The sequence below is a fragment of the Biomphalaria glabrata genome, chromosome 4 (genome assembly GCF_947242115.1).
Source record: "Biomphalaria glabrata chromosome 4, xgBioGlab47.1, whole genome shotgun sequence".
Lineage (NCBI taxonomy): Eukaryota > Metazoa > Mollusca > Gastropoda > Planorbidae > Biomphalaria > Biomphalaria glabrata.
In genome coordinates, this window is record NC_074714.1 from 20310862 (window position 1) to 20336664 (window position 25803).

The window sequence follows — 25803 nt, forward strand, 5'->3', positions numbered from 1 at the left end:
ATCATTTAAACTATAATACGCCTCCATCGGTTGAGTTGTCTACTATCAATCTGGTGCTACAAGACAACTGCCGACCACAATTACACTATGCTAATAGGATGAGTACGATATTGTGTTGTGGTTTCATGGCTAGAATACTGTCATCTAAATATTGAATGATATTTTCGTCTATCTGTAGAGACCATTCAGTACATTGAACCAGGTCGTGTTATAAAAGTATAATGTTCGTAGATATTTAAGTCTTTAAGTCTCCATGCTTTTTCAATTTTTTTATTAAAATAAAAAAAACATTTGTAGAAAGTTTTTTTTAGCAATATAACAAATAATTCATATATGTATATATTCGATGTTAAATTATGCTAAAAATGCATTTGACTAACTTTTTCTGATCAAACGGTCATCTTCTAAAGTCGATATATTCGAATAAATATAATGGGTAGAGTATGGCATTTTTCCCGGAATAAATCCATGCATTAAAATCGATGTTCAGTAGCGAATTCACCACTTTTGAGACATTTACATCAAAGACAAAGATATTTTAATGGCTTTGACTTCGATAATTGCAGGCCAGAGTCAAAACATCACAGATGGAGTAACTGTGCATTGTTATCTTGTTTTTATGAGGCTGCACATCGATGAACATGAAGACTGCAGTGATAAAGATTTATATTTTTGTATGCATTTCTGTAATAATACTAAATATACATTGTTTATATTTCTACATTGATGTTTTATACTTTCTAAATTTGCAAGTGTCGCCTACACACTTTTTTTGTTTTTAAATTTTAAATATAAAATCAGATAGCCCTAAAAAAGAAGAAAAACTCTTGACAATTATTAATGACAAGAATTAAAATTTGAATCGAAAGAAAGCGAGCTAAAATCGATTTGGTAAAAGTGACCCTAGTGGGTGCGTAACCAATTTAAAAAAGTGTTTAGCTATTCCAAGTACATGTATATAGATATTTATTAAGGAAACATTTTGAATTCTTTGAGCGCTCCTAAATGGGAGAACTTGTGATATATTATATATATATATTAGACCAGTAGTGTTTCAAAATCCGTGTAGCTTTGTATCGTCTAAATACAAAAGGACAAAATGGACAAAAACTTTGTATCGTCTAAATACAAAAGGACAAAATGGACAAAAACTTTGTATCGTCTAAATACAAAAGGACAAAATGGACAAAAACGTTGTATCGTCTAAATACAAAAGGACAAAATGGAAAAAAAACTTTGTATCGTCTAAATACAAAAGGACAAAATGGACAAAAACTTTGTATCGTCTAAATACAAAAGGACAAAATGGACAAAAACTTTGTATCGTCTAAATACAAAAGGACAAAATGGACAAAAACTTTGTATCGTCTAAATACAAAAGGACAAAATGGACAAAAACTTTGTATCGTCTAAATAAAAAAGGACAAAATGGAAAAAAAACTTTGTATTTTGAAATAAAAACATTATTATTATATGCTATAACAAAAAGAAGTTGATAATGTTGATACAAAGTAAGACAAGATCTAAAACTGTGCAGCTGGTCTTGATGCTACGTAAGTTTTGATTCTCTCAGTGTTGTCAATATTGTCAAAGAGGGTCAGGAGTGAAGGATGACCAGACACTGTTCCTTGGGTTCTCATTCTGTTCTCCAATGTCCCAATGAAATCCCAGACATAAAGGTCAGCCAGCGTCAGCTGTTGAACAAATAGAAAGAAATGGAAACCACTATTTTGTACAAAGCATATTCCCTCCCCTACATTTTTTAACCTAACACATTCATCCCCCCTCCAAAAAAAAGAATGTATAGATCTACTATAATTTGTAATATTCAAATGATAGGCCTTTCGATCTAGGTAATGCGCAAAACGTCCCTGAACATTAATTCATTATACTATTGAATAATTGCGGAAATTCCCGAAGACATATATTAGTCCGTTCAAGATAAATATTTTCTAGTTCTCTAGCCAAATTTAAATTTATTTATTTTTATACTTTGGAAAATTATAACGCTCAAACTAGAGTTTTCCCAATCTGGCCAACGAGCTAGTAACCCTTTTCCCAACGTTATACACCAAATGTCAAATTTCTAGAAACATCATTACAGTCGTTCTGGAGATCCATGTCCAGGTTTTTACAGAAGTTTCCAACTAAAGAGTGAGTTGTTAGCGCTATAAAAAAAAACAAAAAACAAACTAAGATTTGAATAAAAGTATTTGTTATGAGTTTAGATCGTTGCAATTTGAAGATGAGAATTTTAAATTGAAGTATATGTTCATCATAATTTATACGAAGGAAAACTTAAATATGTCACCTGCATTAGATGATGCCAAATGTGCAGGTCGCTTTTCGGTTTGCGTAAGAATGTAAAGCACTGCACTCATTCTTAATGAGATTGGCAAGATTGAGCAAATCAGAAATGACATGCCATCCCTCTCATCACAGCTTGACCACTCTCCAATTTTTCAAAATTCTTTTTGCGAGTTTCAGCGTGTATCTGAAGATTATGTCAAAAGTACTATTTTAAAGATGCCAAAGAAGTCATGTGACCTTGATCCCATTCCAACCTCCTTGCTCCTTAAATGTTTAGATGAGCTTGTACCCACAATTACTAACTTTGTGAACTCTTCACTGACTTCAGGCATTGTACCACAGCAATTTAAGCATGCACTGGTCAGGCCCTTATTAAAGAAATCCAGTCTTGACCCGGAATGTCTAAAAAAACTATCGTCCGTTATCAAATCTTCCCTTCCTGTCAAAGCTTCTGGAGCTCATCGTGTTAGCGCAAATTCTTTCTCATCTTGAACAGTACTGTCTCTTGGAAGAATTTCAATCTGCATATAGGAAGTGCTGTAGCACAGAGACAGCAGTGGTCAGGGTACTAAACGACTTACTTCACAATTCCGACATATGCACATATTAATTCTTTCCATGCTGGACTTGTCCGCAGCCTTTGATACGCTAGTCCATGAAATTATGATGGCCAGATTCTCTGCAACTTTTGGTTTAGCAGGAGTCGTCCTTAAGTAGCTTGGATCCTACCTGACGGAACGCACCCAAAGTGTCGTTGTTAGCGGGACAGAATCAACAAGCTTACTTTTGAAGTACGGAGTACCCCAATGATCACTTCTAGGCCCAGTACTGTTCACTATGTATACATATCCACTCAGCGGTGTCATACGGCCAACCGGCATCCTATACCATTTCTTTGCCGATGACTTACAGTTATACGATTCATCAGTACCATCAGAGGTGTCGCATCTCGACAGAGAAAATCAGTGGTACCGTTGCAAGGGTGAGCGACTGGATGATTGAAAATAAACTCAAGATGAACGAAGACAAGACAGAAATAATTAAGATTGGCACTAGGAATAATGTCTCAAAAGTTGAAAGCACAGATTCTCTCTTTATCACGAACTGCCATGTTCCTTTTGTCCATGTAGTGCGGAATCTTGGAGTTTTCTTCGACTCAACACTATCTTTCGACCCACACATAAGTCAGCTTTGCAAAGGTCTTTATCTGCAGCTGCGCAGATTAGGCCAGATCCGACCATATTTAACAACGGAGTCAACAAAAACGCTAGCTGTGGCATTCATACTCTCCCGCCTTGACTACCGCAACGCCGTGCTAGCAGGTATACCTGATGACAAAATAGCCAAGCTGCAACGTATACAGAACAACGCCGCTCGAATAGTTCTTAAAAAAACTAGACAAGATTCTGCTACTACGCTCTTGCGCACGCTCCATTGGCTTCCCGTGAAAGCGAGAATCGATTACAAGGTCGCCACACTTTGTCATCAGTGTATATATAAATACGAGATGCCCTTGTACCTTAGCGAACTGATTACTCCATATGTCCCCCAGAGAGCCCTGCGCTCAATGGACTCAACGCTTTTAGTAGTGTCACGTTTCTCCCTCAAAAGCTACGGTCTGCGGGCTTTTTCAGTTCACGGACCAAAGGTTTGGAACTCACTCCCCATTGATCTCAGACAGACAACATGCTACACCACTTTTAAGAAGAACATTAAGACCTACTTGTTTAAAACTTTTTTAGATTAACTGTTATTCTAACAATCGTGTTTGTGTTTGTAATGTTATTACAGCGCCTTGAGCCTACATTTTGTTTGTTAACAGTGCTTTATAAATACAATTATTATTATTATAATCTTCGAAATGGCCATTATATATATCTTTGCATGCCAATGTATACTTTACTTTTCTCAAATATTTTCTCGATGTGTACTTACTAGCGAAAAGCAAATAAAGAATTTTTTATGTTCAATTATCCTTTGAAGAGCATAAAGCTCAACACATACACCTTAATCTTAATCATTATTCTAAAGATGTTGAGATTAGCTTAAGGCAAAAAACAGAAAGAAGCAAGATTACAAAGAGAGTTTGTGTGATTAGGCGGCCCCCATAGAAGTCACCAATGGACCAGGAATATTTAAGCCATAGTCTTGTTTTGATTGTTTAAATTAATACAATTGTAAAAAAAAACATTTAGCGTTTTTTTTTTCACATAAAAGCAAACAGGAAAACACTTCTTTACTGATCACCTAAAAACAGAATGGAAACCTCCCAGACAGTGTCGGTGGCACCTGGTGCGGTAGCTCAGGGTGCCATCCCTTCCCATCAACTTTCTTCAAATATGTTCCAATTAACACTATTGCTAGTTAGTTCTTTTTGTTGAACAAATATAGTGAGCTGATTACCTACTATTATTGATTTTTACTCAAATGTAAAATGAGTGTCAATTCTATTATAAAATCCCAATGTTTATGACATTTATTCAAATGTATTGCAAATTTTACAATGATATTTAATTAAAATTAGAACTTAACAATACCTGAACAGGTTTCCTTTGTTATACTTTAAGACAGAAATTGTATAACGTTGTGCTTTGACATTCAAACTTAAACTACTATCTAGACGTGTCTAGGCATGTTTGGGCATATATCTAGAGATTTTAATATAATTATCTTTTCCGATGTTTCTCCTTTGGCAAAGATATATTTTTTCAACTTGGTTGTCATCCCCAAAATGGTTTCACCTGGTGCGACCGCAACCCTCGCACCCCCCCCCCCCTGTGACGCTACTGCCCCCAGATACGTACCTCTCCCCAACAATTTCGATTATATATTGGAGTAGACGGGCTAGGATTAGCCCGCACAAGTAACCGGTTTCCCATGCGACCTGCATATTGCAATATTTCCCACTAGTAGGCCTACTAATCCTGATCATAATCGCTCTATATACTTTATAGGTCTAGACTAGATCTAGAATATAGAATATATCTAGAATCTAGAGCTAGACTAGATCTAGATTTCTAGAGTAGTTCTACATGTAGTATAGATATTTAGATTAGTTTTAGATGTAGTCTAGATATCTAAGTCAAGAACTAGAATCAAGACTAGGTCCAGATCTAGAATCTAGACTAGGTCTAGACCTAGAATCTAGACTAGCTAGGTCTAGATCTAGAATCTAGACTAGACCTAGAATCTAGATATATAATCTAGATCTAGAATATAATTCGTATGGTTTTACACGTTTAATCTTACAATTACTAGACCTAGAGTTAGGCCAATATTATGATCAGGATTAGCTCTAGTAGGCTAATATTTACAGACGTTACTTCAAAAAAGAAGATGATTAAGTCCTACGCGTCATGCATTTAGTCATGCATATTAACCAATGACTTAAACTCTGCCAAGTCACTAGTTTTCCTGGCTAGCTCAGGCAACCCATTCCATGCTCTAATAGCACTAGGGAAGAAGGAGTATTGTACACATTTGTCATAGCATATGGGACGAGGAATGTGCCTTTATCTTTGTGTCTTTCAGAGTATTTTATTAAATTTTGTTTTTGTATTTGAAGATTATGGTTCAGTGTTTTATGTATAATTGCTACTTTACTTTTGAGTCTTCTGTTCTGAAGGCTTTCTAAATTTAGTGATTTTACTAAAGGTGTTACTCTAGTCAAATGTGAATATTCGTTTTTTATGAATCTCACTGCTCTATTTTGTGTCTGTTCCAGTTTCTTAATGTTTTCTTGAGTTGAGGGGTCCCAAACGGAGGATGCATATTCTATTATTGGCCTAACCAAGGTTAAATAACATTTTAGTTTTATGTTCTTATTTGATTTATAGAAATTTCTTTTAATAAATCCCAATGCTTTGTTTGATTTTTTTTTATAGTTTCATCAATATGTGGATTCCATGACAGTTTTTCATTTATTATAACACCTAGGTATTTTGCGTTTTTAGTCTGTTACTGGTTTGCCATGAATAAGATAAGTGGAATTAATTTGTTTTAGTTTTTTTGTTACTCTTAACAACTGACATTTTTCTGGGTGGAAAGACATGCTCCAATTTGATTCCCATTTCTGTAATTCATCTAATTCTCTTTGTAAAATATCTGTGTCTTGTGTTGTTTTTATTGTTCTATATATTATGCAATCGTCTGCAAATAATCTGACTTTTGTTCCTGAAGTAATGCGATTTGGTAAATCATTTATGTAAATTAAAAATAGTAGTGGACCCAAGACTGTTCCTTGAGGTACACCTGAGTTTACTGTTATCGGTGTTGATTTAGAGCCATTTATTATTACAGTTTGTTCTCTCCCTATCAGAAAATCTTTAATCCACTGATGCAGTGGACCATTAATGCCGAAATATTTTAATTTTTTAAGCAAACTATGGTGGTGAACTTTGTCAAAAGCCTTAGAAAAATCTAGTAAGATAGCATCTATTTGTTCACTATAATAATGCACTATGACTATGCTGTTCGCATGACATTCACTACCTTTTACATAATAAATAAATCTGCACCCCTAAACTGCAAGAAGATAAACTATTTCCTTAATAATTTATAGATGTAAATTTTGTTCAAATTGTTTAATATGTTGAAATCTAAATATAGATCTACATCTGGCCTCTATTGAGTCTAATTTAGATTGTTGTCAAGTGTATCATGAAGATATGTCAAAACTACGTGCTAGGAAAGAAGTTCGTTTTTGTAAAATTTTCAACTAAAACTAAGTTCGTATTAAAATTATAAAAAAAAAACATTTTGAATCAGTATTCTATTCCATGAGTTAGCTAATAAATGGAAAATCTATTGTATAATGATCCATTCATACTTTTTCCATTGTGACCTTAGATGATTTTTTTTTTGTACCAATGTGCGAATCTATGAATGAAGCTTGATTTATTAATGAAGTCTGTGACCTTTTTAAAAGTCTTACCTCCCATTAAGTTTTTCATTTGAAAGTGGTGTATTTTTTTTTAAGTTGCTTGCATATAGATAATTTTAAAAAATAGATGGTTCACTTTCGGAAAAGAAAAAAGTAGTCGTTGCATCAGAACTTTGAATGATCTAAAATATCATGATGTCCAATTTTCATTTTCTCTTCTAGTTTCTGAGATCTAAACGGGACAGACGGACGGACAGGCCAAACAAAACTAAAAGCGTCTTTTCCCCTTTCGGGAGCCGCTAAAAAGGATTTATAGACTTTAATTTATAACTCACAGAATCACCCACAAAATATCCCGTGCCATTCTGGACAAGTAACTTCTCAAACATCGCTAAATATTTAGGGATCTCTTCTTCCAGAAACTTCTGGGCAATCAAAACCTGAAAAAGAAAAAAAAATACGGATGCTGAAAATCAGTAATGACACATCGTGGTATTGCGTCATGTTCTTTGTTCAACCTGACACTGAAGTTAAAATTAACGAAATGTGACTTTATTATAATACATTGGGCTATCGTATAATTTGATCATGCTTATAGCTACAGACGTTCTTTTTTAGAGACAATTACGTCCTACATATGTCCAGGTGGAATATTCTAGTAGTGTGTATGTTATCAAGAAACTTAAACCAAGTCATTGATTTTCCTGACTAATTCAGATAACTTGTTTTATGCATTAATAATCGCACTAATGTAGAAGCACTTATATATATATATTCGACCTAGCACATGGAATACAAATTTGCCTATAGTGAGTGTCTTTGTGAGTATTTTACTATGCTTTAGTTTTGAATTGGTAAGTTAAGGTACTGAGTTTTATTTATTATTACAACTTAACTTTTTCATCTTCTGTTTTACAGTGTCTATAGATAGGTCTAGTGATTTCAGTAATTGTGTTACTCTAGTGACTAGTCTAGATAAAGAGGAATCATCATTTTTATAAATATCCAGCTTCCTTGGCAGGGATCGTGGTAATATCAGGTTTACAAGGTTTTCATAATTATGAACTTTTCTTTAATATTCTTTTTTTAAATAAGTCGTGTGTAACAGTAGCACACACATTAATGACATCAATCAAGCGTCAGATTATTATTATAATTTAGAAACAAAAATTACATTTATGATAATATAATTTATAACACGCTGAGACAAGTGATACTGATTCCTACCCTTTTATCTTCTGGAGACTCGAACATTGCTCGGACCGCAGCGCTTAGTGCATCCTGAGCCAGACAGACCACCTGGTCGATGGCAAGACTCTCTAAATTGTTCTTTCCATACTAGCCTGATAAAAATGCATACAAGACAAGCATATAAAACAATGGAGAATAAACAACAACACCCCCCCCCCCCCATTAAAATCATTTTTTGAAATAGACAATACCCTTTTTATACAACTTATAGAGCGATTTTTTTCTCCTACTAACTAATGAATGCTAGGTTAGAAAACAGTGGAACATTTCTCCCCAGCCCCTCCCCACTTCTTCTTCTTCTTCTTCTTCTTCTAGCCAGCTTTATTGCTGCTGAGCTGTGAGCTCTTTTGCAGAGTGTGCCAAGGAAAAAAAGTGTGCTGTTTTCTTCAGTTGTTCAGCACTGCCGTACAGGGTGTTGGTTATGTTGGGCTGTAGTGGAAGTAGGGTCTGCCTAAGGTGGATTAGGGAGGGGCATTCAAAGAGGATATGGTTTACGGTTTCAAAGGGGTGGGCGCAATGTCTGCAAAGGGGTAGTTGTGTGGAGTTTATTTTGTTCAGGTGGTAATTTAATAGTGGTGTGTGTCCTGTTCTTAGTTGGAAGATTGTAGATTGTTCTTTGCGGGGGAGGAAGTTAATACTGTCCAGTTTGTTAGGCGTAGTCATTTCTCTGTACATGGCTCTGCCTGTGTTTCCTGATGCCCATTGGTTGAGCCACTCCTCTTTGTGATTGTTGACTAACATTGACCTTAGGGTGAGGTAGTTAACAGGTCTATCTGGTTGTTCCATAGTTGAACCTGCCTTTGATAGCTTATCTGCCTTTTCATTTCCCATGATGCAATGTGTCCAGGGATCCACTGTAGTGTAATATTGATATTTAATTTTGATATCATCTGGTGGATTATCACACTGAGTGTTGTCAACTCTCTTGGGCTGTTTGAGGTGCTGCTGTTAAGTGCTTGCAGAGTAGATTGGGAGTCTGTAAAGACAACAATATCTGATGGTGGTTGCACTCCTTCATATAATTTGTTTTCCACTGTCTGGAGTGCTATGGTAATTGCCTCAATTTCGGCTTGGAAGTTTGAGCAGTAATCACCACAGGGTGCGCTTATCTCAAAGTGTTTATTTTTAGGGAAGACCAGGAAGGCACCAAGACCAGCATTGATGGTAGCTTTGAAAGCCGATCCGTCTGTATAAATATGGATAGCTGTTTTTTGATAGCTTTGGATTGTTTCAAGCGTGCCTACTTTGAGCTCCAGTGGATTTGATTCTTTTGTTAAGGTGTTATTTAGTAAATGTGTTTTGATGGTTGGTTGTTTGTAGTTTAGTCCGGGTGTAATGTTTGAAAACCTGGTAATTTTTTCTCTGTTATTGGGTAGGTGGTGTTTTAGGGCTAGTTCGTCAGTAAGTTGGATCAGAGTCCTTTGCTTTTTTTGATTGTTTTTCCTCTTTCTCTGTGTTAGTAATTTATTTGGATGATCGTCCTCCAACCTTCTGTATCTCTCAATAGCTTCTAATGCTGCTCTGTTGCGCCTTAACTTAAGAGGTTCAATATTGGAGTCTATTTCACAGGCTGCTGTGGGAGTAGTTCTCATACCTCCACTAATTAACCGCAAGGCTTGGTTTTGGATTGTATCTAATGATGATTGATAGGTTTTGTTGGCAGCTACTTGAATGGAGAGACAGTTATCCATTACAGATCTGACATATCCAGTGTATAACTCCCCACAGCCTCAGAGAAAGTTATGTTTGTTAAACTTTAAAACATTCCAATGATAGGTATGTAGTAAGATCTAGACTTAGAAGACGAGGGGGAAAAATTTACTGAACCTTGAACATTGCTGAACTCTTTAATTTAAAATGTCTTCAGCGATAGACCTTTCAAGAATGCAATAGTCCTTTCAAAACCGATGTTGTAACTAGAGCTAGATCTAGTTCTCAAGCTTAGTTTCTAATTATTGTTTTTTACTTGAAAATTATGTGAAAAAGGTCAAACTCAATAACCTAGTAATACTTTTCTCAGCGATATACATCAACTGTTAAATTTCTAGGAAAATCGTTGGAGCCGTTTTTGAGATCAGCGTCCAGGTTCCGTGTCTGTGATATCAAATCTTATTCCTTACTTTTTACAAAGCTTCTATCAACTCACTCTGTGTGTCTGTCTGTCTAATATAAAGTGTGTACGCTTTATTTCTCCCAAACCTATTTTCGGATCAACTTGAACCTTTGCACAATTATTCACTGGCGTAGACAATGCATGAATCAATAACAAAAAAAAAAAAATAGCCAATTAGTTATTTACTGGTAATTATTTGTTTGATACCCCTTAGATAACCTTACACTTTATTTCGTTCACATCCATTCTCGGATCAAGTTGATAATTAAAATAATTATTTATTGTACCTAAAGAAAAACACGAGTCAATTGAAAAATTGACTAATTAGTAATTTAATAATTGATATTAATATTTTGTTTGATATTAAATAAGGGGAAAAATATTCTACATTTTTTTAGAAATAAAGTTTTTGTTATTTAATGTTGCTTGTTTTTATACCATGGCTATATTGTGATAGTATAAAATCCATGGGCGTAGCCAGGGGGGGGGGGGTTTGGGGTTCAACCCCCCCCCCCCCCGAAATGAAATCCCCCCCCCTGGGGGGGGGATCGAAATTTAGTGAATGATTTTTTGCTTTGATTTTGTTTATTTTAGGTGAGATTTTAATACTAAACCATCAAGAGCCCCAGCACAATCAATGGGGTTTTGAGTTTAAAACCCCTTACCAGGGGGTTTTGAGTTTAAAACCCCCTACCAGGGGGGTTCGAGTTAAAAAAAAACCCTACCAGGGGTTTTGAGTTTAAAACCCCCTACTAGGGGTTTTGAGTTTTAAACCCCCTACTTGGGGTTTTTGCAGTTAAGCCCCCCTCTTCTATAAACAAAACAAAACAAAAATGCAAACGAAAATCCTCTAATTCCAAGAGCACAGTTAAGGGAGATTTTGATTTTAAAACCCCCTCCAAAATTTACGATAAACCCCCTCTTCAATATAAAAAAAAGTTAATTACGCCCTCAAAATGTTATGAGCGTAGCCAAATGGGTTTTAACTTAGTTTTTAGTTTAAACCCCACTTCAGCGGGGTTTGAAGGTAAAAAATACCTCTTTAATAATAAAAACAAAGCAAATTATACACTCAAAATGTTTTGTGTGTAGTCAAAGGGTTTTTTAGATTAAACTCCCCTCCAGTGGAGTTTGAAGCTAAAAAGTACCTCTTCAATATAAATAAAAGCAAATTACTCACACTAAAATCTATGAACGCAGCCACAGGGGTTTTGAGTTTAAACCCCCCGCCAGGGGAGTTTGAGGCTAAAAAATACATCTTCAGTGTAAGAAAAAAAGCAAATTACGCACTCAAAATGCTATGAGCGTTGCCAAAAGGGGTTTTGAGTTTAAACCCCCATTCAGAGGGGTTTAATGCTAAAAATACCTCTTCAATATAAAAAAAAAACGAATTACACACTAAAATTATTTGAGCGTAGCCAATCCAATCGGGGGTTTTGAGTTTAAACCCCTCTTCTACAGATGGCGTTTGTTTAAAGTTTAAAACCCCTCCAGATGGTTTGGAGTTTAAGATCCCCCTACAGAGCATTTTGAGGTGGAAAACCCCCAACAGATGATTTTGACGATAAAACTTCTCTTTTCGATATAAAATCTAAAGCAAACTACAGTCACTTAATTCCAAGAGCGTATTCAAGAGTGGTTACACATTTTTACTAGTGGCAGGGCTCCCTTAATAAACTGCAGTGAATAGTCATCTGCCGAAATTGAATAATACTAAATGTACAGTGGCTCAACAAAGATGGCTAAGACAGATTTTAGGAGTCAGTTATAGAGATCGGATTTAAATCAAGGAAATCCTATGCCGAACTGAGAGTCGACCCTTTAGTAAGATTGTGAGAGAGCGACACATGAGGTTTGCGGGACATGTTCTCCGACAAAATGAATTACGCATAAGAAGAGTTGCAATGATATCCTAGTACAACTTGACGCCACTCATTCATTGAGGTCCTCATGGCAGGTGGGAAGAGGCTTCAGACATTACCAGTGACAGATTTTTATGGAAACAGCTTGACGTCAAATGCTTCGAACGCGCGGTAGGGTAAGAATAGCACATTAGGTTTTTGAAATAAAACTTTTTAATAGCAGGAAAATGCACTGTAGATACCTCAGAATATGCATTTTGTTGGCTTTCAATATCAGAAAAAGTGCTTGGCGGCGGGGCTTCGCCCGCGCTGGGGGAGCTCCTAGCGCTCCCCCAGACCCCCTTGCTAGTATTCGCGGGGAATCTACAATTTTTCCACTAACTCATGGAAGAACCTATTCTAGGGCACAATAAACGTCTTCCGAAAGAATGAAGAGTCAGAATGCAATAAAGATTATGTACACACACACACACACACATAAATACATATTAAAAAAAATTTCGCGGGGGGGGGGGGGGAGAAAAAAATCCCCCCCCCCAACCCCCCCCCGAAAAAAAATCCTGGCTACGCCCATGATAAAATCTAATGGACTTCAAATATTTAATAAAATACTCAGCATTTAGTCAATAATGGGGATGACTTTGATGTCTGCTATTAGTCTTACATCATTTCCCGTGAAGTCAGTACGTTTATGAACTCATTCGCACCGCACCACACAAGAAAACAAAAGAAGATCAACAATACGGGTGTAACCTAATGATGATGTCACAACACATTCGCACCATGGTCGCATTCACGTCAGTTAGACCGAAAGAAACTGATGGTATGAAATGCAAAGACAAGTAACATGTGATAAGAGAACAATAGAAACAGCGCCTCCTTCAAGTGTTACACTACAAATTGAAGTGGTCCGATTTTATATAAAAAAAAAACAAAACTGGGATTAAAATACACTAATGTGGTCAAAAATATTGTTAGAGCTATTTACCAATCAAAATAAATCTAAATCCAGTACCTGACATTGTGATTACATGAACAAAAGCAGTTCATTAATCTATATATTACCGAATTCCTTGGCTAAGTAGGTCACAATGGCGACACTTTCGGCAAATACTTTACCATCAACCTCTAATAAAGGTAATTGTCCAAAAGGTGTCGCTGCAATCAAAGCAAATCTGCATTAAAATAATTGATACAGTGTTTTAAAACTTTAACTGAATACAATAAGCATTTAATATTTGGTATCTACACAATTTAGAGTCTAATTTTGTAGTTTGCAGTTTAAAGTCGATTGAAGTTTCAAATGTTCCAGACCAATGTTCGGCCAAGTTATCAAAACTAAAGAAAGACAGACAGACAGAAATGTGTAGAGTAAAATTGGAAGAAAAAAAGTCTCAGTTTGAAGATACCAATGAACAAATGGACTTAATGAGACAAATACAGCTTAAAGAAGCGTCAAGCTCTGCAACACTGCCATGAGATGACCGACTAACATTAACATAAGCTTATGGACAAAGGAATGTTTACACAAAAATTGATCTAGATATAATCCGTTTTGTTTTTAAAGTCTTCTTCATTGGATACATGCTCTGTGAATGAATCAATATTTGCTGAAACATCTAATGATTAAGTTTCTGATCAAAGATCAAAATGAAGATGTAAGAACAATTTATGGTAGTAAACATTACATATGAAATACTCAATAGATAATATTTTGTAATTTATATAAAAAACTAAATTGAAAAATAATACCCTAACTCACTAGCTTTTACAGCCGGCCAGTCCTGCATTTGGATTCTGACATCTTCGAAATCTTGGCCAGCGAGTGCAAACAGAACACGGGCCAGCTCGGCACGTCCTCTGGCATCAAAATAGGTCAGCTTGTACTTTGGCATAATGATCTGAAGTACAATGGCGTAGATTTCAAAAAGTTTCTCATTTTCTTAGAATAATTTATTTTTAAATTACAGGTTAAATATAACACAATCAAAAATATATTTTAATCAATTGTAATGCAGTCTAATTATCCCAAGATATTCACAAGGTATCTAGATGATAGGCCTACATATTGAGGAGAGCAGCCGGCAGCACGAGAGCTCTCAAGGTCACAAGATACTCACTTGGGACCCTAAGAAAAGCAGATGACGAATAAAAGAAATAATTGACCCTATTCATCAATCGTAAACACTCTGAGTCACTCTCAATTCTATACAACAACAATAATAACTTTCAAGTCTTAGAAAAAAAAAATCAACAAAAAACAAAAAACGATGCAAGTACCAAGTACAAAGGTACCCAAACAAAATATAAACAATAGTTAAAAAAAAAAGCTTAGATAATAAAAAGAACATCACAGGTACTGCTATATTTTTCAATACTGCAAGAATGATCTCAATACTGCAAGTATTATCTCCCTGTTCTACATAAAGCAAAATGTATTAATTACCGCTAATTAACTAATTATTACCAATTAACTGGTTAATTTTTTTGATTGATTCATGTGCTGTTATGGACAATGTTTAGTTGTGCATATTTTAACTAGGTCCGAGAATGGGGAGAGAGAGAACTAAAGTGTACAAGATTTGTAGATCTACTAGACAGACAAAGTGAGTGGATATTAACTTTTGTAATAAAATACAATTCTACAAAGATTAGAAATATAAAACCATAACTTCAGACATATATTGGAAAAATAGTCAATACATTGAACAGGAACACAGAACATTATTTGAATATGTAAGTAAATAAATAGGCCTACATCAGGCTACACGTATATTTAATTTACCTTAATGTTCTTTACTCTTCTGGCTATTAAATCAACAAACTATTTCACTGGATGATGTGGATAACGCAACAGTTAATGTTTCATCAGACTAAAGTATAAACCGTAACACATTCCTCCGTGTGCTGGAGACACACGTGTACAGTGCTAGAGGTCAGAGTCTGTACGGTTATAATCCTTTCAACCACAACTCTTAGTTTACGAGTCACTGAACCGTAATGGATCACCTTAGTCTATTTTTAAATTTAAGGGGGGGGGGTGTTAAAATCTATATTATCCCCTGAGTACTGTGAACCAGTTCAAGCACAAACTTCAGTGTTCTGTGATAACTTGATCTTATTGCTTTAAACCTTAACTAATGGCTGAGTTTTCTTATTCTTAACCCTTACAACTAGACCAGACTTTATTCTTTCTCTTCATTCAATTTCTCCGAATCAAATTTATTAATGCAATAATAACAATAAAGTGAAAAAAAGGGCAAAACACTTATAGTATAAAATGCATTCATTACATAATAACAGTGAATTAAACATTGAGATTTCATTTGTCATTGAAAAATAAAGAGAGAATCAAGGTTACAAAGTCAGTTTGGGTGGAAACACTAACTCAAAATCGGACCTCCGCAGGTAAAAAGGCAGGTTTCAATATCTTCAGAAAATCTGTTAGAAACTATGAACTACAAGCTATCAACAACTACAACCCTATCAGCGTCGATACAAAAAGAAGAAACATGCACGCGTCGAAAGTGTTGTCGATACTGTTGTATTTATAGTTCGACTTGATATCACAGGATACGGAGATTATTAAAAATATTATTATTACATTGTTAATATTTATATGTATTTAATTTACTGAAAGTTATGAAGATATAGTTAAATGTGAACCTGGACTAACTGATGTTATTGAATGATTATCTAATTGATGTATTTGTTTTGTAAAGGGTCAATATTTAATTCAAAAGTGTAAAAACTGTACTCTTTTTTTTTTCTTGTTGCGAAATGTACACTGCATTGCTTGCTTTAGTTTACAACTGGAGATTCTACTTATTAATTGTTACTTTAATTTATATTCGACTTATATACGTACTAAATATATTTTTTTCTCTTTTGAAAATAAAAAGTTAAAAAGTAGCTAGAAAGACAGAAATTATTTAAATTAGTAATATTATTTTGTTTTAAACCTTTATTTTTGTTTACAAACATTGTTAAACCGTTTGTTCTAAATGTGAGAAAAGATATGCTACAAATCACCTTCCTTACTAAATAGTCTCCCATGTCTTTTCACTATTAATAGTGAATAGTTGTAAAAATGGTGTAATTTTGTGCAACAAAAAGTTGAAAGGGATACCTGAACATTTTAGACAATAGTTGAATGGAATCCTGAGTAGTTTGTCCTGCTACCTACCAAACGAGATGTTCAGAGTTAACATCTCGTTAATGAGAATATGATATTCATAACAGAAGTGACGACATGTCTGGGTACAACCTGCTTTGTGGTTCCTGACATACTTTGAACATAAATAAACTGTTACAAACTCTGCTGACTACTTAGCAACTAGTGAATGTGTAAACAGCCCTATATGTATACATTTTTGACTTAAAACTTTCTACTGAAGAAACAATTATTTTCATTTAAAAACTAAAAAGAAACAGTAAACAATAAAGCATGGGCGTAGCCAGGATTTTTTTTTTTTGTGGCTACGCTCGTGAAATTTAATAATTGTACTAATTGTAGCTTTGCTTTTCCTTTTATTAAGATTTATTTTTATCGTAAAGGTGAGTTTTAGCGTCAATCTGGAGTTGTTGTTTTTTAAGCTCATACCCCTCATTGGCTACGTTCATAGAATTTGGTGACAGCAGATTTATTTAGTTTAATATTGAAGAGGGTTTTTTTAACCTTAAAACTCTCTGAAGGGGTGTTTTAAACTCAAAACCCTCGGACAGGGTTCTAAACTCAGAACTCCCCTAGACTACGCTCCTAGAATTTGGTGACTATAGTTTGCTTTAGTTTTATACCGAAGAGGAGAGTTTCATCCTTAAAAGGGTTAACTCAAACCCCCCTTTAGGTGACTTCAAACTAAAACAAAACCCGCTGGAGGGAGGTTTCAAACTCAAAACCCCTCTTGGCTACGCTCATAGAATTCGGTGACTGTCGCTTGTTTTATTTCTTGTTTTATTGAAGAGGGGGGGGGGTTAGCCTCAACACCCCTGGACGTGGCATTTTAATTTCAAGCCCCCCTCCCTTTCCTGTGTTGGGGCAAGTGATGGCTTAACATTAAAATCTCACCTATAATAAAAGAAAAATTAAAGTAAAAAAAACAAATCACAAAATTCCACTACCCGGAACCTAAACCCTGACCACCCTGGCTACGCCCATGCAATAAAGTATCCCAAGGTACTGTACAGCTGGTCTTGATGCTACGTAAGTTTTGATTCTGTCAGTGTTGTGAATGTTGTGAAAGAGGGTCACGAGTGAAGGATGGCCAGACACTGTTCCTTGAATGTTTATTCTGCTCTTCAATGTCCCAATGAAATCCCAGACATAAAGGTCAGCCAGCGTCAGCTGGTAAACAAATGGGAACAAAGATTAAATCATATTATTATAAGTAGTGCGAACCTTTTAAAATTGTAAGTACGTGAAACGCATTAACTAGAAAAGATAAGTTAAAACTCTAACTTTCTGAAATGGTACTTTACTTTTTACTAAAGCTAAAAATTATTGATATACTAAAGAAGAAAAAAACATAAAAAGTACTATTTTTCTTAAAACAAAACTTATATAAAGGGTAGTTGTATCAATTAGTTTGGCTCAGCCATGTAATTAAATTTTAAATAGATCTACACTTACAAGAATAAATCTGTGTGAATAGAAATATTTTTACCAATTGTTTTTGTTTTGCGCAATTTCTCGCTTTTAGATCTCTCAATTTTCTATGATTCTATCACTTGTCTGCAACAGTTGGAAAGGGGTGGGAAGAAAGAAGGGGTATCTAGGTGATCGCTTTTAACATGCATTTAAAAAAAGGTGAACGACTTGAACTCGAGGGCTAAAGCCTCCTCAATTAAATACACTAACCATTGTGCTAGGGAAGTGCTTATGAAAATAGAACTTATACCACCTTATCAGTCAAGTACAATTTCTTTTTCTAGTTCGATATACCAGACAAAACAATTACCAATAGTTAATTAACTAAATGTTTTTTAAAATTGATTCTTGTTTCTTGTCAAGTAAAAGAAATAATTGTGCAAAATTTCAGCTTGATCCGAGATTGGGTGTGGGAGAAATAACGTGTAAATTTTTTTTACCAGACAGACAGACAAACAGAGTGAGTTGATATAAACTTTGTAAAAAAAGAGACTCACAGAATGACCCACAAAGTATCCAGTGCCACTCTCTACCAATAACTTTTCAAACAGAGTTACATATTTAGGAAGCTCTTCTTCCAGAAACTGCTTGCCTAACAAGGCCTGGAAATACAAAATAAACACATACAAACATTGAATGAGTGAGAAAAAAAAAGTTACTGAACATTATAGAATGACAAGATGGTCTCTGAACACCATTACATTTGTATTGTAAGGATACACTCAAAGTATCATATACTTTTTTTTTCCTGGCTATCTGATGATGTTATTTGCTAGAGTGATTCATAGTCCTTTTTTTTTTCGACCTCCTTTAGACAAAGAGAAATGAATATTATCTTTTTATTAGCATTGACTTTTTTTAAAAAGCCTCTCGCAGTGAAATTAGATTGTAGTAGATATTAAATTCTGTTTATATGTATATATATTCGTCAGAAGATGTAGCGACCTTTACTAACTGTAACAATGACGGTGTTGTATACAGATCTCACTTGCTAAGCATTATGAACTGACGATTCTAAAATAAGAACATATATGACATAGTGCTACTGCTGGGAAAGTGTAGCCAGAACTGCTGTCAAACCTTCGAGACCAGAATTTTTCCTTCTTCTTCCTCGTTCTCATTTTTATGTTGGAGTGATCAGATGACTAGACCAATATATGAGATGAACTGCGCAGTAGTTTCCAAATCAAAGAGCTCTCCATATAGTTTTCTTTCTATTGGGGTGTTTTGGGGCCAGTGTCTTGTACGGGCCTCTTGGTAAAAAGAACAGCTTTGAAGGATATGGTCAGCATTCCCTCGTGACACTCCAAATGGGCAGATTTGACTGGTTCAAATTTTGAGCTTCCGGTACATATGTTGTCTCATTCTTTTGTGTACTGTCCTGAGGCGAAAGATTAGACGTTGATCTTGTCAGGATAGCTTATAAAATTGGATGAGAGCTTGTCCATTTCTCATAATTTTATTTACTATTAGTTTCTTCCTTTTTTCTGGATATAGTTCAATGTTTAATTGCAAGTTTGAGTGTATCAGCCTTCTTATTTCCTTCTAGTTCTAGAGACCCAAATGAAATCTTGTCAAGAACAAGAAGCTGCAAACTCAATAAAACTTCCCATGCTGAGTACAAGTCCTACAGATACTCACTCTTTGGTCTTCTGGAGACTCAATTAGAGCTCTGACTGCAGCGTTGACTGCGTCCTGCACTAGAAAGACCACTTGATCTATAGCAAGACTCTCTAAAGTAGTCTTACCGTAGAAGCCTAAAGAGGAAAAAAAATACTATTTAAAAATATATTTAATAATGGAACAAAATATGACTGAAGGTAACAAGAATTCCTAACGTTTCTGCCACACGAACTACTTAACCACACACACACACACACAAACATACACATTTTAATGATATCAACGTTTACAATCGAGCTATATTCAAAGTTAAAAGGAAGACCATTTGAATAGGGAATTTGACATTCAAAGTTTATCAGTATAATCTGCTCTTTCTTTACACTTTGATTTTTAAGATCACATTAAATTAAACAACACAATTCAGAAAGAGAGAAAAATAATTTAAAAAAAGCGGTATAAAGAAATGTGATGGCCATATAATGGGATACAAAAAGAAAAAAATAAGAAAATAAAAAGATGAAGATTTAGAAACAGACTAAATGATGCACTGTTACATTTTAAACAATAAAAATGACATTGTGCTACATTTGAGAGAGCTTAGAAATCTGATTCGAAAGTGCTGACAAGTGAGAGAGCTTAGAAATCTGATCCGAAAGTGCTAACAAGTGAGAGAGCTTAGAAATCTTATCCTAAATGCTGACAAGTGAAAGAGCTTAGAAATCTGATCAAAATGCTGACAAATAAGAGAACTTAGAAATCAGATCCGAAAGTACTGACAAATAAGAGAACTTAGAAATCTGATCCGAAAGTGCTGACAAGTAAGAGAACTTAGAAATCTGATCCTAAATGCTGACAAGTGCACACAAATTATTATATTACACTGTTCATTAAAAAACTTCGCTTATCAGTACGGATGCACAAAAATGACGTCAATGTAATGTTTTTTTTTTGAGTCCTTGTATGAAAATCCCCTATAGAGGAAATTCGTTTGCAAATTAAGCTTGTAGCAAATTAGAAAAACATATATAGAGCTATAAAGAGGATAGTTCTAAGCGATGTACTGCCAAGTATGAAGTAATGTCAGGGTGAGGGTGTGGGCTAGGAGGGGTGGGATCATGAAATGAGTTGAAAGTAAAATATTTTTCTCATAGTCGTATTAAGCCTAGCAACGAATGTCAAGCGTAATATAAGGTGATAACCGCATTTGTCAGCCATCAGCAGTTGGTTTTCATTTGTATTTTTGTTAATGTTCGTGTTGCTTGTGGGCCCGAAATGATCAGCTGCACACTGGACATGCCATTCCTGCTGGAGAGAGAGTGAGTTGTCTAGAATTCTTTTACTGGAGCTTTTCTTCAGCAAGCGCTTATTTCTTGTCTTTATTGATTTTCGCGGCAATTTTATCAGCAAGGCGCCATGATGCTACATCATCCGCTTTTATCTTCTGGGTGATTAGGTCTGTGATGAAGCTCTTACAGGAAGGCTTTGAAAATGTTCCTGTAGCGTTTTCTTTCATCACCTTGAGCTCGCTTTCCAAAGGAGCCTTTTAGGGATGCGGGAATGGTCCATTTTGCAGACGTGACCTGCCCATCACATTTGAGACGGAATCAGGATTGTCTGTATAAGCGCGTTGCCCAAGCAAGGCGGGATGTCATTTCCTAGCAAAAATATTGATTTTTTCCAATGTAAGAATAGCATCGAAAGAGAATGACATCAAGCAGTGAACTAGAGCGTAGAGCTAAATAAAGTTGATACCAAGTCATTAACGGGATAAAGAGACTCTCCTTTGTCTATAAAAGGAATACATAACTAGTCAAAGCTATTATGAATCAAGCCAAACAAAAATGGTTAGTCAAAGCTATTATGAATCAAGCCAAACAAAAATGGTTATGTCATACATGTCATACAGACACACTTAGTTCCCTTTTTTCATTTACCAAATTCCTTGGCTAAGAAGGTCACTATGGCGACACTTTCAGCAAATATCTTCCCGTCTGTCTCTAGTAAAGGTAACTGTCCGAAGGGTGTAGCTGCGATGAAAACAAATTTACATGTTTGGAAAGTTTAAACATTAATAAAAAAAAAATACATTAATTTTCCTAGTAAAAATTACATTTTCAGTTAAAACATAACACAAGCTTTGTAACTGCAGTTGATGCTCTACAAGCATTCAAGGCACATCTTCAATATCATTTTTTTTAAATATAAAGATAGGCAAGGCCAGAGTAAGAAGCACTTGGGCAGATAAGGTAGATATCAGTGAAGATTGTGACTCGATGTACAATTTGCGGCTTTTAAAACGCGATAATTCTGCGAAAAACACATTAGAATGAAATGTAGAGCTAATAACACTGGCATGAAATGTTCAAATAATAAAATTGTTATGAAATGTTGAACTAATAACGGTACTTGAATCAGTTAAAACCATTGATCAAAAAGTTAATTAATTATTTTCTTTGATATTAAAATAACGAGAGATGTGAATGCATAAATGGATTTATCTCCCTTAAAATGTTCTGTCACGTTTTTTTTCACCCACTTCAAATTCTCGGGTCAAGTTGAAAATTTTCCTAATTATTCATTATTAACGACAATATACGAATTAATAACAAAGAATAACCAATAATAAATAATCAATTAGTAGTAATTAATTAATTTTGTTTCATGTTGCAGAAAGGGAGCTTAAGCCTGCAATCTTGAAATAAAAGGCATTAATTAGCGGTTTTTTACGTTGAAATAAACTTTGTTATTAAAAGAGTTCTCTTTTCCTTTCTCTGTTTTTCATGTTTTCGATGGAGCATTTCTTAAGAAATGATTTTACTGCTTAGTAACCTATCACTAGAAGCATACCGTTTGTCCGACATAATTATGATATAAGTCTGCATCTTAATTTTAAGGTCTTTGTCAAGGACTACAATATTTGAGAGTTTAAAACGTTTTTCACAAACGTATACACAAACATCAGACAAAATGTTCAATGTGAAAACAGTTTAGAAATAAAAAGACTTACAAGCTTTCAGAGCCGGCCAGTCCTGCCTTTGAATTCTGACATCTTCAAAATCTTTGCCAGCGAGTGCAAACAGAACACGGGCAAGCTCGGCGCGCCCTCGTGAATCAAAGTAGGTCAGTTTGTAATTCGGCATGTCGGACTGATCTAAAATATCAGGAAGAAGCATTTAAAAAAGAATGTGAAAAAATAATATGCTGCATATCTCTACATCACAAGTAAATAAGTCAAAGTCCTTTAAAAAACAACAACAAAGCTTATTTGAGGGAAAGAGCTCCGCACTTACAACTATTCTCTCAATAATGTAGAAGAGTAGATACCTCCCATTTTTTTTTGTTTTAAATACCGAAAATAGAGCTTGGCGCCGCTGAGGGAGCTCACAGCGCTCCCCCTGATTTCCTAGCTAGCAAGGGCGGGGTGTCTACAGTCTTTCCATTAACTCTTGCGAAAGAATGAAGGGTCGAAATTTAATAATGATTAATAATGTACACACAGACACATACATATATGGTTTTCTCCCCCAAACCTCCCCCCACCTCCGAAAAATATTCTGGCTACGCCCATGAGGAAAGTAAACGATAAAGAGCTGTGTAGTTGTAATATATTATTACCTTTGGATCTCAATGATTTGTTTTCTGCAATTAAGATCTTTGAACAACTTTTTATTATAAATCTTAAATCAACTCAATCTGTCTGTCTGGTAACAAGTCTGAACATGTATTTTCTCTCGTTTCTCAATCTCGAATCAAGAAATAAGGGGAATAAATGCAACTTTATGAGAGATGTGGACGTATATATGGGTTTCGTTCCCTTATAAGTTTTGACATATTTTTTCTCCCACTTCCCATTATAAGATCAAGTTGAAATTTTGCATAGGCCTAATTATTCATAGTCGATGACAATGCACGAATCAATCCAAAAATTAACCAAATAGTTAATGAATTACTACTAATTAGTTAATTGTGTTTTATGTAGCAGAAAAGGAGTTAAACCCATTTGCTATTTTCAGATGTCAGTAATTAGCGGTTCTTTACCTTAGATAAGCGCTTCTTTCGCTGTTGTGGTTAATAAGTATCAACTTGTAGCGTGCTCGTAATATATAAATGCAGCTCAAAATGCACGCTATACCCTCGACAAATTAAAAAAACATTCTTTGACTAAAATATGTATATTAAGTTTTCTATAAAGTGAAATAAAATCTAAAAGTACTCTATAACTTTATTCTAAAATATGGCATGATTATAAATATAAATATTATTATTAATAAGTGTATGTTTATTAAAAGTTTCGCAAAAAGTCTAGGGGCATCCACTTACTTTAAAGCCCGGCCCTGCTTACATATATATATATATATGTATGTATGTGTGTATGTGTGTATATATATATATATATATATATATGTATGTGTGTGTGTGTGTGTGTGTGTGTGTGTGTGTTTTTTTTGTTTGTTTGTTTGTTATCGGCAAAGTGCGAAATCAGGCATTTAAAGAATGACTACAACTGCTTTAGGCAAAGTGTTCAATGATGATTTAAAGTATTTCATTTAATAATATACATTTCTCGAATTAATATTTCTACTTTTCAGTAAATAATGTAGTCTTGTTCTTTAAAGTATGGAGTATGTTTAATTATGACTTTCGAAGTGGGCATGTATGTATATTAACTTTATAGAGATTTGGCTTGTAGTCCCGCCCCTAATAAAAATTCTACTCCAAGTAAACAAACTCAGTTCCCTCATAAGATGTGACCTCTAGAAAGTGTCTACACGTTGACATCTGGCTTAATGTGGTCAGCTGCCTATCCGTGAACTCAATGTTATGGACTAAACAAACAAAAGGAGGTGGGGGTGCTCATCTCTACCTCTGGAGATATACTCGCACATCTAGACAGATTATCAGCGTGACGTAGTTAAGGAATATTACGTGTTTACAAGACCACTCAAAGGTCAAGACAAGCTTTTAAATGTGCCAGACATCGCTGCTACGTATGTAATACGAATTTATAATGTAAAGTCTAGTCCACCCCCCCCCCCCAATAACAAACCTAGTTCCCTCGTGTGACCTCTAGAGAGTGCTTACGTCCATCGTATCTGACTTGGGCTCACCTGTCAATCAATGAACTCAATGTGATGGGCTAAACAAATAAAAGGGGAAGGGAGTTGTTCATCTAGAAATATACCTGGTTACATTAGAGGTGTGGCTCTTGTAGTCCAGCCCCCCCCCCCCCTAATAAAGATTAACTACTAAGTAAACAAACTCAGTTCCCTCGAAAGGTGTGACCACTAGAGAGTGTCAATACGCTGACATTAAACCTACGTCCATCGTATCTGACTTGGGGTCACCTATCAATCAATGAACTCAATGTGATGGACTAAACAAATAAAAGGGGGTGGGAGTTATTCATCTCTACCTCTGGAGATATACCCGCACAGCTAGACAGACGTCTGGTCAGCATGACGTAGTCAAGGAATGTAGCATTTTAACATGTTAACTAACTTACTCAAAGGTCAAGACAAATTGAAAAAAGTGCCAGCCATTGCTGCTCTGTATGTAAAGCGCATTTATGATGTAAAGTTTCATCTCTATTTATATTAAGTTATTAACACGCCTTGTCTTTATAATAAACGATGTTTGGTGCATATTCATAATGGCTCTATTTTTAAGCACATTATTTTGTTTTCATATAAACATTAATACATTCTATAACAGACAGTAATGGACCTAGGTCCACTTTATGCATATTAAATTATGTACTTTTTACTATCCGGTTTACTATCAGGTAGTGATATCCAACCGGAGCCGAATAGCACCGGATAGTAAAAAATGCCGGATATTCGGCAGAAGCCGCAGCCGGAGGGACTATCCGGTGCACCCCTAATATATATATATATATATATATATATATATATATATAAATATATATATAAATATATATATATATATATATATATATATATATATATATATATATATGTGTGTGTGTGTGTGTGCGTGCGCGCGCGTGCGTGTGTGTGTGTGTAAGTGTGAGTGTGAGAGAGTGAGAATGATCATTACCAAATATCTAAGTATGCTCTTAATGATGACGCTTAATTTATCAAGTTCAAAGAGAGAT

General features: G+C 35.1%; 1 pseudogene; it reads right to left on the reverse strand.

The window, feature by feature from the left end:
• Positions 1–254: 254 nt before the first annotated feature.
• Positions 255–25803, reverse strand: part of LOC106053427 (uncharacterized) — a 37505-nt pseudogene continuing 11956 nt past the window's right edge.